The following is an 18,051-nucleotide window of genomic DNA, read 5'->3' as shown; positions in this document are numbered from 1 at the left end:
AAATGGATGTTGCAGGTCTGGAAGGGTGAGTACGGTGCAAAGCAGAGGTGGTGCTTCAAATCAATGAACACCTTTTGTTGGGACTCGGACCAGGAAAACTTTGATTTCGCCCCACCATAGTAATGTGACTTAAAGGCCAAGTAATATGGGAGAATCCCAACATGAACCTCTGATAAAAATTTCCAAGGCCCAAAAAGTGGCGAAGCTATGTTAGAGTGGTCAGGGCTGCCAATCCTGAATGACTTGGATCTTAGTCGGTTCCACATGCATGAAATTCTCATCTATGATATAACCCAAGTATTGGACCTGGCTCATGCCAAAGGTGCATTTCTCCAAGTTGGCACACAGTTTGTGGTGTCGAAGGGTTTGAAGGACATACCGAATGTGTTGCAAGTGTTCTTCCGAACTCTTTCTGAAGATGAGGATGTCGTCCAGATAAACCACCATGAATGAGTTGGTGAAGCACTGCAAGATGTCATCCATTAGCCTCATAAAAGTAGCAGGGGAATTTTTCAACTCAAAGGGCATAACCAACCATTCAAAAAGGCCTTCCTTGTATTTAAAGGAAGTCTTCCATACATTTGTGGGCTCTATTGGAACCTGGTGATAACCAAACTTCAGATCGATCTTGGTGAAATACTTGGCCCCCTTGAGTTGGTCCAACAGGTCATCAATCCATCCGATTGGATACCTGTTCCTGGCAGTGATTTTTTTTAATGCTTGATAATCAATGCAGAGCTTCCAGGTCCCATCCTTCTTCGGTACAAGTACAATCAAGCTCCCACAAGGTGAGGAACTTGGTCGGATATGACCTTTTTGCAGCAAATCCTAGATTTTCTGCTTGATCTCTTCATTTTCCAGAATAGAGCGGTGATATATCGACCCATTGGGTAGAGGTTCTCTGGGAGTCAAATCTATTGAATGCTTGACCTGACAATGCAAGGGTACCCCTATGGGTGAGGAGAAGATGTCCCTGTATTCTTCCACAACCATATCCACCTACTTCTACTGCTTGGAGGAACACTTACCGGGGGCCATGAATGTGGCCATGACCTTCCCCTTACTTTGAGAGTGAATCAGAAAGAAAACAAATTTCCCAGTCTCAGAGATGACTTTACAGCATTGCTTAGCAGAGATCAAAGATATGGCAGTAGGTGGGGATACCTCCAATATCCTATATAACTTAGCACCCAAAGAAATAATAATAGAGAGAGGTAGAGACTCATATACAGCATGTCGCTTCCATAAGTATAGTCATCCTAATAATACATCACAAACTTCAAGAGGAGCGACATCACACAGTACCTCATCAGTGAAGGGCTTGATGTTGTAGGGAAGGCGGCACTATTGGCTGATGTGGAGATCTCATCCTTGGTGAAGCCACTTGATGGTGTACGGTTGCAGATGTGTTGTAGTTCGTAGGCTTGAACACTTCACAACCTCTACTGAAATGAGGTTCTTTGGGCTCCTGCTGTCGACAATGAACTGCAGTAGAGAACCCTTAACCTACATTTGTGAGTGGAATAGGCGCTCCCCCTCTTCTAGATCTTCAGGATCAATCTTCTAGATCTTGGTGGTGGCCACAGTGGCATTGGGCTCTGCATCAATGATCTGCTTCCCTTTTTCATTCCCCTTGTCAGGTTTCGACTTAGAATCAGAACATGCGTCGGACTTAGAAGCCTTCAGCTCGGCCACCAATGACTGCTTGGCCCGACACTCGCTTGTGTTCTAAGTGGATCTCTTATGGAACTCACACCACTTTCCTGTGTCCTTCTTTGTCTTCGTGGCATTTTTCTTTACTTGCGGCTTCGGTGGGTTATCCTGGGTCACCCCGCCTTGGATTAGTCCTTTGTTATGCAGTTTGGAGGTGCCTTTCCCTTGCTTCGGATTCGCAGATTCAAAGTCTCACTTTTTTTGTTTAAACTTCTACTCAATCTTGACAGCATATCATTACACCGTGCCGAGTGAGGAGATGTCCAGGATATCCATCTCATCTTGTATGTACCTGTGTAAGTAGTTGCGGTGCTTGAGCACCAAATGTTTATCGGAATCCTTGATACCCAACTTCATGCGAAGGGTATGAAAAACATTGTAAACTCTAGCACATCTTGGTCCCTTCCCTATCGTGATGTGGTCCACTTTATGTATTTATCCTCATAGCTCCCAACAGGGTAGTACTGCTCCTTCATGGCATCCCAGAACGAATCCTAAGTGAGCATGACCAAAAATAGTGAGGGTGTATTTTCATCCTTTTGCTCATAGTAGGTTTCCCACCATTCCTTCACGTGAGGGGTGGCTTTGAGAAGATAAAAAGTAATCTTTTCTCGGTTGGAAAAATCATGAACATAAAAATATCCTTCTAGCATATTTAACCATTTATCTACGGAATCTGCATCTATCTGACCCTTAAATATGGGAATGTCAAAGTTAACTTGTACCTTAAAGGGTGTGGCTCTTCTAGAGTAGCTGTTGGAAGTAGATGTGTCACCCTTGGGTTGTCGTTGAAGGATCAGCAAAAACTTTTCCATCATCGTGTTCCTCTATCGCTCGAGGGATTATTCAAGCAATATTTTGAAGGGATCTCCTACCCCCTCGTGTTTATTTTCTTTCTCCATCGGAGGTCGTCAAGATTTGTGAGGCTATTCTTGCAAAGGTTCAACTGGTTCAAGACCTAACTCCTTATATCCCGACCTTGTTGGGGACATGCAAAGAAAAGCAGAGAAAGACAGACTGCTCAGATACCATTGATCCGAATTTAAACAGGAACGCAACAAATTATAGATATAACCATAAATACAAAGATGCAGCAGAAATAACACTTCATTCCATTAATATCAAATATTGAAATATGCTTACGAATAGAATGGAAATAAGACTAACTCGGGCAATGAGAGCTTATCTTTGAGAAGAGATGTGGCGGCTAAATGCCTCTGAATTGTGTTATAATGATGCTCAAGGGCCTATTTATTATTGAAAAACATGGGAAAACCCTAACCCTATGATATGTAACACCAAGATTTTATGGGCCCTGTTGGGGTTACTTGGGCAGCCAACTTCCTAGGGTCATAACTTGGTCGTATTATCTTTGTTTGGCATGTACGATACCTTGTTGGAAAGGTCTATCCGAGTAATATAGGTTTTTCAATAGGCCCTTGCCAATAGGCTATGGGCCTGTAGCAGACCTCAAAAAATGTCATTTAAGGGGTCAAAACTGCTCTGGAAGTTCGGGACTCAAAAAACTGCTAAAAATAGTAAATGCTGAAATAAACAAGGAAATAAATGAAACCGACTGGAGGTCTAGGTGGAATAGGTGGCTTGCCACCAATATCCACCTGGATCAACTTCTTGTTGAAAACCCATTTGGTGCCAATTACATTCTTATCTTTTGGCCTAGGCACAAGTTCTCATTTCTCATTTTTCTCAAGTTGATTCATCTCTTCTTCCATAGAGTCAAACCAATATTCATCTTCACTAGCTTGAGCAAAGTTCTTTAGTTCTATTTTCGATATCAAGAAAAGTTTGCATTCTTTAATGTGTTTTTTAATCTCCTTCTAGTTTAAACCCATGAATATTTATTATCAAATATTTTCTTTTATAGATGATTCTTTTGAATGTATCATAATGGAGTCTTTGGATGTTGAAGTTCTATCTACTCATCCTCTTCCTCTTATTTTTTTGGTTCTTCCTCTTATTCTTTTTCCTTTTCATGGTATTTTTTGATTATCTCCTCTAGATCTTCATTTTCTTGTGGCTTTTCTTTTTGAGGTAATGCTTCATATAATTTTACATCAATACTCTCTACTACCGTGCATAGTATTTTGTTGTAACATTTGTATCTCTTGCTTCTAGATGACTATCCAAGTAAGATTCCTTCATCTAATCTAGAATCAAATTTCTCTAAATTTCCTTCATATATCTTGATGTATCACTTGCTTCTAATTAATTTGAAATGTTTGACTAAAGGAAGTTTTCCTTTAAATAATTTATAGATAAAATTACTATTGGTTAGTCTAATTTGACATCTTTTTAGGATGTAAATTGTTGTATTAATTGCTTCTCCCCAAAAGTTATTTGGTATGTTTTCTTCATTATTCATTTTTCTTTCCATCTCCTATATAGTTATGTTTGTTATTTCAACAATACCATTGTGGAGTCCTTACTATTGAAAAATGTCTCCTAATCCCATGTTTTTCACAAAATTCATTGAATATATCAAAAGTGATGATGCAAATATCAACAAAGATTTGCTTAAATCGACCCCTTTAGGATTTGGTTCCTTTAATTCGGCACTTCCTTCAACCCAATGGGATCAAATCCCTATTAATATCCACATCAAAAAACTTAAATAAATTGAAAGAATTACAAAGTAAATAGGCGCAAAACAACCTTCAGGTGTTGCCTCTTTTCCGCACAAATCTCGTGACCCTGGGTCCCTGTAACTACTTTAAAATTTAATTAATATCCCTTACAGGATTTCGACTTTCCGACTATGGCCCACTTAACTCAATCTCATCACTTAAGAGATCCGGGGAACGAAAAGTATTTCTATAATCGACACTTGACGGTCGCTAACCTATTGGTCCCTGACACTCAATTAAATTAACTTACAGGATTTTGGGATTCCAGGTTTTCCAGGATTCTAAGATAAACAACCTCCAGCAATTCCTTCCAAGCTGATGGATCCAGGTAATAAAAAGATTTTTTTGTCAATATCACTAGATTGTCCCTCCCTGGTACCCGCCGCTCAATTAAAAATAAAGTTACGGGACTCTGGGATTCTCAGACTAAACTTCTATTATGAGATTCTGTCAACAAATGGTCTCGAGTCCAACAATTGACAAACTCTCTCTAAAAATGAAAAAATGGCTAAGTGTTGGCCTTTTAATGTTAATCCTAGTTTCGGTACATCAGCTCCTCTCAACCGTCTACGCTCATTTGGGTCTCTCCTCTCACTCTGCAACACATTTAATATGACTCTTCTCTCTTCTCTTCCCTTCTGCAACCACTTTGATGTGATCTTAGTGTATGATAGGTCCTAGATGCAATTGTTGAAACATAGGGTTTATAGAACTATGTGTAAAGAAAATTACAAAAGGGCTAGTTATGATATTCGGAGCTCTCAGAGACAAAATTACACTCTCCACCTAGTTTATTTTTGCATTAATCAAGAAATATAAAATTATATCCATTCGGTTCAAATCCTTGAAGATAGGATCTGAGGACCAAATTGGGGAAAATTAAACTTAACTATAACAAATTGTCTATTTTTAATAAATTACATGGCAATTTTAAATAAATCCTAATCCAACAAACCACACCTTGAGGAACCAACTCCTCTAGTAAATGATTTTGACCTCTCAGTAAATGAGAATTACGAATTCCCCTACATCATACTCCCAGGGAACAAAGATTTCATGGGCTCTTGTCCATGATTTCTTCAATGGATTTGCCACTTTTCTATATGAGTGTGGCAGTCAGCTTGGTTGCATCTGTCACTAGCAAATCCTTACATTTAACTAAGTACTCAAAGTAATATTCATCCCTGGTTTTCTTGATCAATCTCTTATCCAAGATCCTCTCTGGCTATAAAGGTTTAGTTGTTGGAAACTACTTTTCCCATGGTACTGATTGTTATTTCTAGTCAGTTGCTGGTTATTTTGCCTCAGGCTCATACTTGTATAGATATGTTACATTAAAAACAGGTGAAATTCCAATTCCAAGTGGAAATTCAAGTTCATAAGAATTAGCAGACAATTTCTTTAGAATTCTACAGGCTCCTATCCTTTTAAACTTCAGTTTGTTGTACTGGCCCATTGAAAATCTCTCTCTCCTAAAATGTGCAAGTACTAGATATCCAACCTCAAAATTCTACTCTCTTCTACTAAGGTTTTCTCTTATTTTATACTTCAAACTACTATCATACATTTTCTGCTTCATTTGGTCATGAATCTATTTATAGTTGTAGCAAAATCCTCTCCCATTTCACTCCTCTGCTTTGTTCTTGCCAAATTTTTGAGTTCATGTACTCCTCCTAGGTTCATCCCGTATACAATTTGGAAAGGGCTTTGTCTAGTGCTTCTGTTAGGAGTGTAATTATAAGCATATTCATCCTGTCCTAGAATTAAATCCCACTGTTTATGGTGGTTCCCAATTAGACTTCGCAGAATATGTCCTAAGCTTTTGTTCACAACTTCAGTTTGAACATTAGTCTATGGATGATATGGTGAAATATATTGCATTTCTATACTAAATTTCTGCCATAGTTTCCTCCACAAATGTCCCAAGAATTTATTATCTCTATCTGAAACAGTGCTCTTGGGAATTCCATGTAACCTTTCTACTTCTTTAAAGAACGTGTTAGCAATATGGCTAGCATCACTAGTATTAGCATAAGGAATAAAATGGCATTTTTGAAAACCTATCTGCAACCACAAAGACAAAATCATTACCTTTTGTGTTTTAGGCAATCCCAAAACAAAATCCATACTTATTGAATCCCAAGGCCTCTTTGGAATTGGCAATGGGGTATACAATCCAGTGTTCTAACTTCTTCCTTTGGCATACTGACAGGTACTGCATTTCTTCACAAATTTTTGCACATCAAATCTCAACTTTGGCCAATAGTAGTATCTCTTTAGCAAGTCATAAGTCATTTTTTACCCAAAATTTCCTGCAATGCCTCCACTGTGTTTATCCAACTACAAGGAAGTTACCTTCTAACGAAGGTTTTTAGTGTTATAAAATTGGCAAAAAAAATTTAAAAAGGCATCCTCTAAAACACATGTTTGGGATAGTGAGGGTTTTAGCAAATGTTTTAACGAAACTTCATCACAACTGAAAAAATATGGGCGACTAGAGGTTCTGGTGGATGTTTTTTTTGTGTTCTTAAAGGAACAACTAGCACTAGTGTGCTACATACATAAAAACATCAGGTGACATACATAACTAAAAGCATTGAAGTGTTCAATGCAAAGAATATCGGTGCATAATATATATCGCACCAATGCTAAGAGATAAAAAAAAAAAGCCCTGGAGTGTTCTTCTAAGGAATGACACCAGAGCACGCAAAAAATAATTGTTGTGCTAGTTCTTTTTTTTTAACTTGCAGCATCAATGCGTATCATTACTACAAAGGCCATGGTGTGTTAGTTATACAAAACGACCAATGTTGTTATTTTTCATAAAGCATCAGGTTGGAAATAATATTTTATAGGACCTATGAGTTAGTTATATGAAAGCATAATTACAATGCACCAGGGTGTTAATCTCAAACAGGACCAGTGCTTGAAGAGATAAACGCACCAATGCTCTTGTTTCTTAAAAGGAATCGAGCATGCAAAAAATATGTTGTCACTGTGCTTTTATATAACACCATGCACCGGTGCTTTTTTATGTTATAGACGCACTGTTTTTGAACGAGATTTTGTCTTTTTGGGAAACATTGACATGTGATAGTGCAATTATTGTGATTTTTCAAATCCTTTTTCATCAAAAAATCAACATATATCTTATAACAGTATTCATATAAATTAAAATTTTACTAGTGAATTTATATATGATGTTTGGATTAATTTGTTATATTATCAGATTGTGTATCTCTTCATTATAATATTTAGTCATACATATATTTAATCAGTGATGTAACATTTCACAACGACATTTGATAACATAATAGAATAAATTAAAATGTATTTTATTATATATCAATAAGAGGCTATTTGTCATACAAAATGGGATAGTTATTGGAAATCCCTTGTCTCTCAATTGGGACACTATGTCCATTACATTAAACAAAATGTTTGATTTTCATAGACAATTATTTCAAAAAATGCAATGGCTTGCATAGATATCCAAATAGATCATCATTATTCGCCAGAACTATTGTCAGTGCTCGAGCTGCTTCCATGACATGGGTTATCTGGATGAATGTTTTGTTGATTGCATCGATTGTTTTCCTCTTCTTTATCATGTTCCATCTGCAAATATAAAAATAAAGTGTAATGAGTGTTCTACATTCGTGAGAAGAATGAAGATTGAAATAAATAATATACATCAATTTAAATTGAATAGAAATGTACCATAGCAAGAAGTGACTCATAAATTGTGCACATGGTTTCAAAACCAAGTCTCATGCCTTGTTGCAACAAGTCTTCTGCTGGCATAGTTCCATACTTTGTTTCCTGCATGTTTTAAACCCCATTATAAATCATAGATTTAATATAAAGGATTTTTTTGTTCTAGTAATTATAAATTTAGAGAAGTAAAACAACATAGATACTTACAAATTTCACAATTAATTTTTTAATTGCCAACATATACTCACAACCCTTATTTAACCAAATTTCAATCAATTCTTTTGATGGTTCTTCTTTGTATGTTAGCACCTATTTGAAGACATTCAAGGATGGTTGTTGTAAAAAACTTAAAATATACAAAAATGAAATCTTGAGTTGTTATAAGGAAATATTAATAATTACTCACAAATTTTGAAATCAACCCTTTTCTTCCTTGTCATCCTATTTTATGTGTTGAATGAGTTCCATCTTGTTTTCTTTTCTACAAGAAAATACTTGAAAAATAATATTTAATGCTAAATTATTTTTTTATATGTACAAATTCAATCATGATTACATACATTTGAAGCACGTTGTTGTTGAGATGGCTCCTCCTGTGATGCAATTATGTCCATTTCTTTGACCATCTCCTTATACACTTTTTTGGACATTCCTACTAGCATGTTTTGCATATTAGCACATTGATCATTTGGGATTTTCATAATCTTCCTGAAAAAAAAAGTAATAAACTATTTTTATAATGATATATGAAAACTAAATATAACAAAATCAATATTAATAAATTAATGGTTTGTAGTAATATATACATATAATTCTAGAAAATCATTTTATACAATTAGGAATATTACCTTTTGAATGATTCTTTTTTGTTGTTATATGTTTTTGCTATTGCAAGTCTGACATGTCTCATTGACCATTTCTCTAGAAACACTTCCTATAGTTTAGATATAATTTAGTTCTTATAATCATTGTTCTTGAATTTAACCCATCCTAATTACTCACTTAGAACTCACTATCTTTGTCCAAACTTTCCACTGTCACCTTAAATCTTACAATGATACCTCATTATATTTTAAAGCATTCTTAAAATAAGATATTTGGGGAAAAATCAAGCAAAGATTACAAAAAGGATCTTCTATATATATATATATATATATATATATATATATATATATATATATATATATATATATATATATATATATATATATATACATATTAAAAAAAAAAATTGGTTGGGGCTAGGCTTGAATCATCATCACAAGTTGTGGTTGAATGCATATTCATGCTGCAGATTTTGGTTGAGGAAAACCAATATATCTGGATCTTGTCATCATTGATTTAGAAAACTAAATATTCATTTTGTCTAGTCCATTTAATGATGGAAGTTTGAAAGTTGCAATAAAATTGCAAAAAGATTATACTAATGGTTTAAGAAATTGTTCTATGAGCTTTAATAAATTATCATTAAGTTTAATGACTTCATTATAATTATAATAAAAAGTTAGGGAAGGTTGATATTCATTGGAACTGGGATTAATTCTTAGGGTACAACTCCTATCCATCCCTCATCAAAATCTTGATTTACTTATTTAGATTCTTCAAACAGAAAACATTATTGACCAACTATAGCAATTATTTCTATCCTCCAAACCATCACTTAGTGTAAAAATATTTACTATTATGAGCATATTTGGTCAGGTTATCACCACTAAAATGATAAAATCCATAGATGATCCCTAATAAAAGAAGAATCTACAATTTGTAATAAGCAAATATGGCACCAAAGACTCATCAATACAATGATGTGGCTCTATTCTTGTAACAATTGGCAATTCTTGGAAATGGAGGCTAAACCAATCTCATAAATATTAGGGTACCTAAAATCATTTAATCTTGTACATTGCTTCAATCTTACTATGAAATATTCTTAAATAAAATTCAGAGGAAAATATGGAAGCAGCTAGTATTTTGTGTTATGTGTCTCTTATTTATGGATGGAGTATTTAAAATGCAAATATATTTCGATGGGTTGTCTATATCATAAAATTCCTATTATTGAAGTCAGTTCCATTAATCTATACTATAAATGAAATCCAACTAGTAACATAGAAGAAAAAGGTGTTGTTGAAGGGTTTAGACTTCAAGAAAAAAGAAAAAATGGGAGATTACTTAGTGAACTTAAAGACAACCCCATCTACATGGTTGTTAAAAATAAAAATCTATTCTACTCCAACCATTAGATACAAAACTTATAATAATGGAAGGTAGAAATCTATATAATAGTGAAATTATAATTTCAAAGCTTCAAACCAAAACCCAAGACTTTTCCAAAAAGAAAATTATTAATGTCCCCATAATAAATCAAAAATATCAAGGGGGAAAGGAAGAGCATGCAAGAGGAATTGGAATATAGAAAAAATACACAACATATTAAGAGGAGTTACCTATACCACTATGTGTTGATTATTGACTTTAAAATCCAAATTCGGCAACGTTGCTAACAACCCTCGTGCATTAGATATGGCAATGACTAAGAAGATGTGAACTCTTAAAATGGCAAGAAGACTATTGAGTATTTAAATAGGGACGACAATAAGACTCTTTAATTTTTAAATAAAGAGGAATTGTACTTTTGTGACCATCTATTCCAAAAAATGTGGGTCATTTTCTCCAAATTAATCCCAATACGATGAAATAGGGGTGAATGAAAGTAAGAAACTCATTTTGAACCAAATGGGGAGGGCGAAATAACTATCATAAATACCCATTCTTGAAAATGGGATTAAATGGAAGGTTGTAGCTTCTAATTTTAGGGGCTAAATTTATTTTTTCCCTGTCCCTTGAAATAATTTTAGGCTAACCTATATACCTAAATTTTTTTTAAAATAAATTTGGGGTGATTTATAATAATGTACTATGATACATAAATTCGCTCAATCAAAATTTGAAACCCTTTAATTTCACCCCTAAAATTTTCCATGTCATGCTCATGACTTTGGCTTTACAACTGCTAAAGCAGCTCCTTGAATTCCCCATCCCCTGTGTATGCCTCATTGTAAGCATCATGTGTGAAAGGCTCCATGTTCATAAGAGTTCCCAAAGTTGTGATCTTTGATGTGGGTGACCTTAAAATCATGTTGGCCAGCATCTTTTTGCTACCCTTCTTATACTTAATCACTAAATGAAATTGTTGTAGAAACCTTATCCACTTGCAATGACTGGTCTATTGTAGCTCACTTTCGGCTTGTAGGTATGGTAGTGATTGGTGATCTATATGGATTATTGTCTCCTTTCCCAATAGATAGTGTTTCCACTTCTTAACAGCTTTCATCAAGGCATAGAGTTCCTTGTTCTAGGTAGGATAGTTAAAAACTATGCCATGAAATACTCCAGAATGGTAGCATATAGGCCTTCCTCCCTGCATCAAGACCACTTCTATAGCATACCCACTCTCATTTTTCTCCACTTGGAAGGGCTAATGATATTTCAATAATGCTAGAACTTGTGCTTGAATAATCTTATTCTTTAACTCCTTAAAGGTTCTTTGTTGACCATTTCCCCATAGGAAACTCTTGCCACTCACTGTTATGATGTGGAGTGGTGTTGCTACTGTTGAAAACAAGGATATGAATTTCCTTAGGTACTGTGCTACCCCAATTAATCTCTTGACCTTGGAAACATTAGTAGTTATCACCAATTCATGATGGCCTCCATCTTGGTATGATCTATCTTCAGCTCTCCTCCACCTATAACATATCCATATACACCAAATACTACTATGAAACTTCACACTTCTTGAGATTTTCCAATAGCTAGTGCACCTTTAATGTCTCTAACACCTACATCAAATGTGATATTTGCTCCTCCCATATAGCACTATATACCAATATATTATCCAAATATACAATAACAAATGAATATATAAAATGGTACAATATATCATTCATTAACGTCATAAACATAGTTGGTGCATTGCATTGGCTAAACGTTATGACTAACCACTCATACCAACCTTGCCTGGTTTTGAAGGAGGCCTTCTAAGTATCTTCTTCTGTGACCAAAACTTTGTGATATATTGGCTTTCATCCTAGCTTGGTGAAGTATTTGGCTTCCAATATATCATTTATCTTAGGTAAGGGGTACCTATTCTTAAGCATGCCTTTTGTTTAATACCTTATAATCAATACACACCCTCCAATTCTGATCCTTTTTGGTACAATGATAATGGTGACCCACATGGTGAGGTACTTGTTCAAATGACGTATTTTTCCAATAGCTACTACAACCAATTCTTCATCTCACTTGCCTCTATAAAGGACTACTTATATATCCTATTGTTTGACCACTAGGAATTCGTAAATTGTTGGATCTCTTGCTCCACTTCCCTCTTGGGTGGTATCCCTTTAGGATCTTGGAAAACACCCCCATATGCATTTAGAAACTCTTGCAATTGTTATTTATGTTCCTTAGTACACCCCTCCAGGGATGAAGTTTCTCTCACTACTCTTCTATAGACTGATTTTATCTTAAAAATAGTAAAACACACTTCTTGCTTGAAGTTATCAGTTTCTTGGTTTGGTTAGCACTTACCAATGAGATTTTCGACTTTCTCTTCTACATGTTGATGGTGAATGATTTTCCAACCTTGATGAGGTGGTATTGGTTGGATTTCCACATGAAGCTTACATCCTGGCTATACATATAGAGACACCACTCCACATTCATAGAGGGGAACTACACCTAGTTCTACTTCATCAATAAAATCATCATTGATAGAAAATATGATTTTGTGTTGTTTGGTTTCTGTTGGGTAAATTATATGTGTTATAATTCCAACATTAAATTATCAATTTGGGGCTCGTAAGCTTCGAGGCACAAGCGCAGGTAACGCAGGATCAGAGCATCTAACCTAAACTAGAGTGAGAAATCAATTTACAGTACATAATTTATATTTATAGTTTGACACTAATACATTTATAAAAGCATGCTCAAGCAATACCAATCACTATTCAAACGAAACTAACTCTAATTAGTCATAAACCAAGCAATACAAATTACTATTCAAATGATTTTAATCTAAATGGAAATATGAATCTAAATAATAAGATATATTTAATATAAGTACAAGAATCTTAAACCAATCAATATTAATTTAAAATGATACCAAACTTATGATAAATCTTAATTCCAATAAAATTCACTCTCATTCAAATGATTTTAAACTAATGAAATGGACAAACAAGACTTCAACTAATTTATTTCCTGGGATGCATAAAACAAATCAAATAAGCATTCGAACTAACTTCTAACATCACTCTACAATTGCTTAAAAAGAAACTAAGTAAACCAAGATTCTAATTGACATGCTTTCATATCTAAAAGACTACAAAATAAGAAACTATTTTATCCCTAGATTACTCTAATCAAACTCAAGAAAATAATCAAACATGAACGCATTAACCAACAATTCTATCAATAACTAATTACAATTATAATGCATCTCAAAACTAAACTACAACTCCAAACAATGATTTAATGGTCTCGTTGCATTGCTTTCAAATACTTGATTGCCAAAACACAATGTTACAAGAAATTATAGTGAATTAGTAAGGTACGGAATCAATTTCAATTCATATTTAAAAGAAATAGAGTTATCGATCTCTTGTTTATCCAATTAAGAAGAACCTTTGAGCATTCCAATCGTAGACAAGTAATAAAGGGATTACTTATGCAATACAATTGTTGATCAAGACAATTCGTTAGTTTGCAACGAGTTGGAGATGAAGTATTTATTTAATTTCAAGAAAACAAATTACAATCTTGAGTACAGAATCGTAATTATGAGATCTAATTAACAAATGATTTCAAAACAAAATCCTTTATGCCTAGATCTTAATTAATCATGTTGCCTATAACCTATGAAATTTACAGGACTTTCTTCTAGGCGATGGTGGGCCCTTGCCACTCCCAGAGCAAGTCTAGATTAATGCAATGTTCTTAAGAATCAAAACAAATCATAATACTCACAGAAAATTCAAATGTTGAATCAAAATTATATTAAGAATCAAGATTCAAATGGAAAATACATCATCATCAAATGTCTACTTATGAATTTGACTCCCATGCAGCAAAAAATACTTAACAGTCCTTTCGCTCATCTCTCCCGTGCAGCAAAACCATACAGACTCATCTCCTTGTACAACAAACTATACATCTGCGTATTGTCATCATACATATGCCTGCTTGAGGGAAAAGCTTCCTTGCAGTAAAGATTACATGAAAATATTCTCCTTGCTCAGATTTCCCATGCAGCAAACCACACAGATTCGTATCATCTCCCATTTACAAAACCTTCGGGATTTAAAGAGTGAAGTCGATGGTTATAACAAATTGGATAAGTGGAATAAGGATCAGATCGAAGCCGTGTATAGTAAAAAATCAAGTTGAGGTTAAGCCAAAAAAAAATCTTCTAGAACATGTAGCGAGTTAGCCCAATCGTGGTTGACCCACGTGGCTGACCCGAAACTGTTAAGTGATTATGTACTTACGTAGGAACTGATTCCGTACTTAAAATTCCCCTGATTATAACTTCCTCATAATGCTGAATTTTTCCAAATAGTTTCTGGGTTACCTGAATGAGGATACTCTAAACAAAACCCATGTCTCAGAATCTCGAGATGTTTTCCCATTTGATCAAAAAATTGTTATTTTCACTTACGGGAATTATGCATTCCATAATTAACTTGTAGCAGTTAGTTTAAATGACCTGTGACGAATTTTGGCAATGGAACCCTATGACAAATGAACTTAGCAAAACCTTCATTACAAAATTAGGGAAAAATCATCTCGAATCATTCAAAATTCAAGAAAACTAATGATAATTAACCACAAGGTGTAAGATGTGAATTGATGGAAAGTTGTGGAATTATGGTATGGAATGAGTTAAAAATGTCAGAATTTAAGTTATGAAATAGTGGTATTGTGCGATGGAAAAATGAAAATATTTGAGGCCCAACAGTTACCTTTATTTTTGCATCCTTATTTACCCATCCCAATGGATATGGGCTTAGATGCTCAAAAAATTCTAATCCCAATTTGTTGACCATATTTGTTGTAATGAGATTTTTTTTCCACAGTTTGTTGTAATGAGATTTACCTATGCTCCTAAATCAAACGGAGCATAAATATTTGTCTTTTTGACCTATATCTTTATATGGAAGAGTTTGGGCTTTTCGTTCTCCTCTTATTGCTAAAGGTTACTAAGATTCACCCCATTTTGCACTAATGTACAAAAAATCTTCTTATCCACATCCAAGTTTCATTCTACCTGATTACACAAATCTATGGCCATGATATTTTTCTTCTTAGTACCTTTGTTTTCATTCCTTGGGTTGAGATCTAGATGTAAATTCCAACACTTCTCCAATGTATGATCGTCAATGTTACGGTGGTTCCAATGGTTGCTAGGATCTTTGCACTGATTTGTTGCAGCTGTTTTCTTTTTTTTCCTTTCCCCCTTTCCACTTCTTCTTCCCCTCCTTAAAATCTTCTTGGTGTTCTTATTGCTTTGATCCACCCAATTTCCCTTTTTTTTGGTTGTTTTTCTCCAAGTTTGTGCCCATACACAAGCCTCATCTATTGATATGGGATTCACCAACACCATGTTGGGATGGGGTCCCCTGGGTCATTTTTGGGGTTAAAATCCCAATTTTTGATGTAATTTTTGTAAATGATGTAAAGTATCCTCGATTTGTGGATGCGGAGCACGTAGATGTTTAGGAGTCAAAAAGGGTTTTAGCCCCTTGTTTATGTAAAATTTGAGTTGGTTTTGAGATCCACCCATGGTCCGCGAACCATGGAATTGTATGTACAAAGCTATAAGTAGGTGTGTCTTAAAGAGTTTAAGGCATATCAAAGCTATAATGGGTGAATAGAAGAGAAGTCTTAGCGCGGAGAATTGGTTCAGGTAGAAGAGAAAAGCTCTGCAGCTGAGTGCGCAGAGGCCTAAAGTAGAGTCTGCAGCTAAGTGCACGGAACCCTGCAGCTGAGTGCGCAGGGTAGTTTTAAGTCTATAACACCATATTGAAGATCAATAAAGAAGATTGTTGAAGAATTCCTATGTGAATCTGTTTACTTATTTTTATTTATGTTGCGATATATGTTGTGGATGAATAATGTATTAATGAAATATTGATCTAATGATGTGTGATTGCATGGAATAAATCTTAATACCTGGATGCACTGCATGTTAAGTACTTTCGCGAAGATTGTGATACATTTTGTTATATTTATTAAATTACTTAAGTAGATATGCACAAGCTCAGATCTAGGGTTACTTTCTAATGCACGTAAGTAGATGATTCGACTCTTAAGGGTTTGCAAAGACCAATCATAAACGTTCACGAAGGTCTAGAGGTTATTTAATGGGAGTTGAAATACTAAGCCCTATCGTCTTATAGATCAGCGTGAAGGCAGATCTAGGGCATTAAAAGACATCACACTGATCTCTGGATGCAGAAACTTGGTTCCAGTATCCCCCTATACTGCTTCGGGTGAGAATGCAGCCTGCCCTACATGGGTTGTTGCCGAAAGGGCTAGTAGTGTAGGGTTTTGTTGGTTGGCGCAACTAACTCTGAACCTGGGTCAAGACCCCCTAAGCCAACAAATGGTTCCATTACCGAGACTGGGATCTGCTTGAAGGAGATGTGTGATTTCACATCACTGGAATCCGACCAAGAAGGAAATTGAGAAGTGGTTTGATAGAAATATTCATGAATTCGCGGCGCAGGAGAATAGGAATACGCGCCTATCAAAGGAGCAGTGGTTGGACAGATATTTCTATACGGAAATACACGAAATTTTCTCTTGCACCTTCCCAATCGAATTATACGAGTGGATAGCTAAGTTGGCAGGCGGCTGAGGGAGGTGGAAGCTTGACGATCCAATAGTGTGGACTTTGGAGCTATTGTGACGATTAGAAGCCTCTAAAGACAAGATCGCATGTGCTCTTGATCACTAGATCTATCGAATTATAGGAGGATTTGTCACAAAATTTGCAATTGATACCTCAGTCAGCTACAGCAAAGTGGAGCAAAGGTTTTTCAAGGGACCGCGTGGTAAGTATCTAAGATCTCTGAATACCTAGATTAAAAGTTTGTTGTGTGAAAAATGGGTTATGTGATTGCCTTGATGTTCGGAGCTACGCGAAGCGGAAAACTCTTCAGAGATCGAGAACAATCAGGTCTTGAATATAGCCCATTGATTGGACCTCCTTCGAGCAACGATGAGGGGGCGGTACAAGCTTCATCGCGGAGTGTTGTTCAGCTAATAAGACAGGGTTTTCCGCAGAGACATCAGCCATCCACTCCACCTCCACCTCCACCTCCACAGCATACACCTTCGCCCACACCTCCACCACCACCACCGTCATTCAACATGTCAAAGACAATGAAGTTGTCTATTTTCAAGGGTATAGGGAGCGAAGACACCGATTAGTTTTCGTTTTTTGCAAATGATGTATGGACAACGCAGTAGATTGGAAGGCACACTTGGTTACCGCTCTACAGGATTGCGCACTAACATGGTATATTAAGTATCATTCTGATCATCCTGTGGCAATGCTAGCAGAGACTAAGGATGCTTTAAACAAATAATTCAGCAAGCCTAAGTTTGACTCGTAGTCAGTAGTTGGTTTTAAGGATATCACGATGAGGGTTGATGACATGCCTTGGGAGTTAGATCAAAGGTTGAAGTGCGTAATTAGCAAAGCTAATATGCATCTCAAAGATGGTCAGCATCGTGTGTGGTTTATAGCTTCGCTTCTGGCCCACCTGAGGATTTCTTTATTGTAGCAAAAGATATGAACTCAAGCAGAAGCACCAAAAATCGTGATGAGATTTCATGCGACACCTATGCCAGATGTGACCTTGGGGGTATAACAGATTCACTCCTAGTCGCAAAACCTCTGCTTGGA

This window comes from Pinus tabuliformis, chromosome Q (genome assembly GCF_031772625.1).
Source record: "Pinus tabuliformis cultivar Carrire ecotype Pingquan chromosome Q, CPIR1, whole genome shotgun sequence".
Classification (NCBI taxonomy): domain Eukaryota; kingdom Viridiplantae; phylum Streptophyta; class Pinopsida; order Pinales; family Pinaceae; genus Pinus; species Pinus tabuliformis.
Note: the sequence above shows the minus strand (reverse complement) of the source record.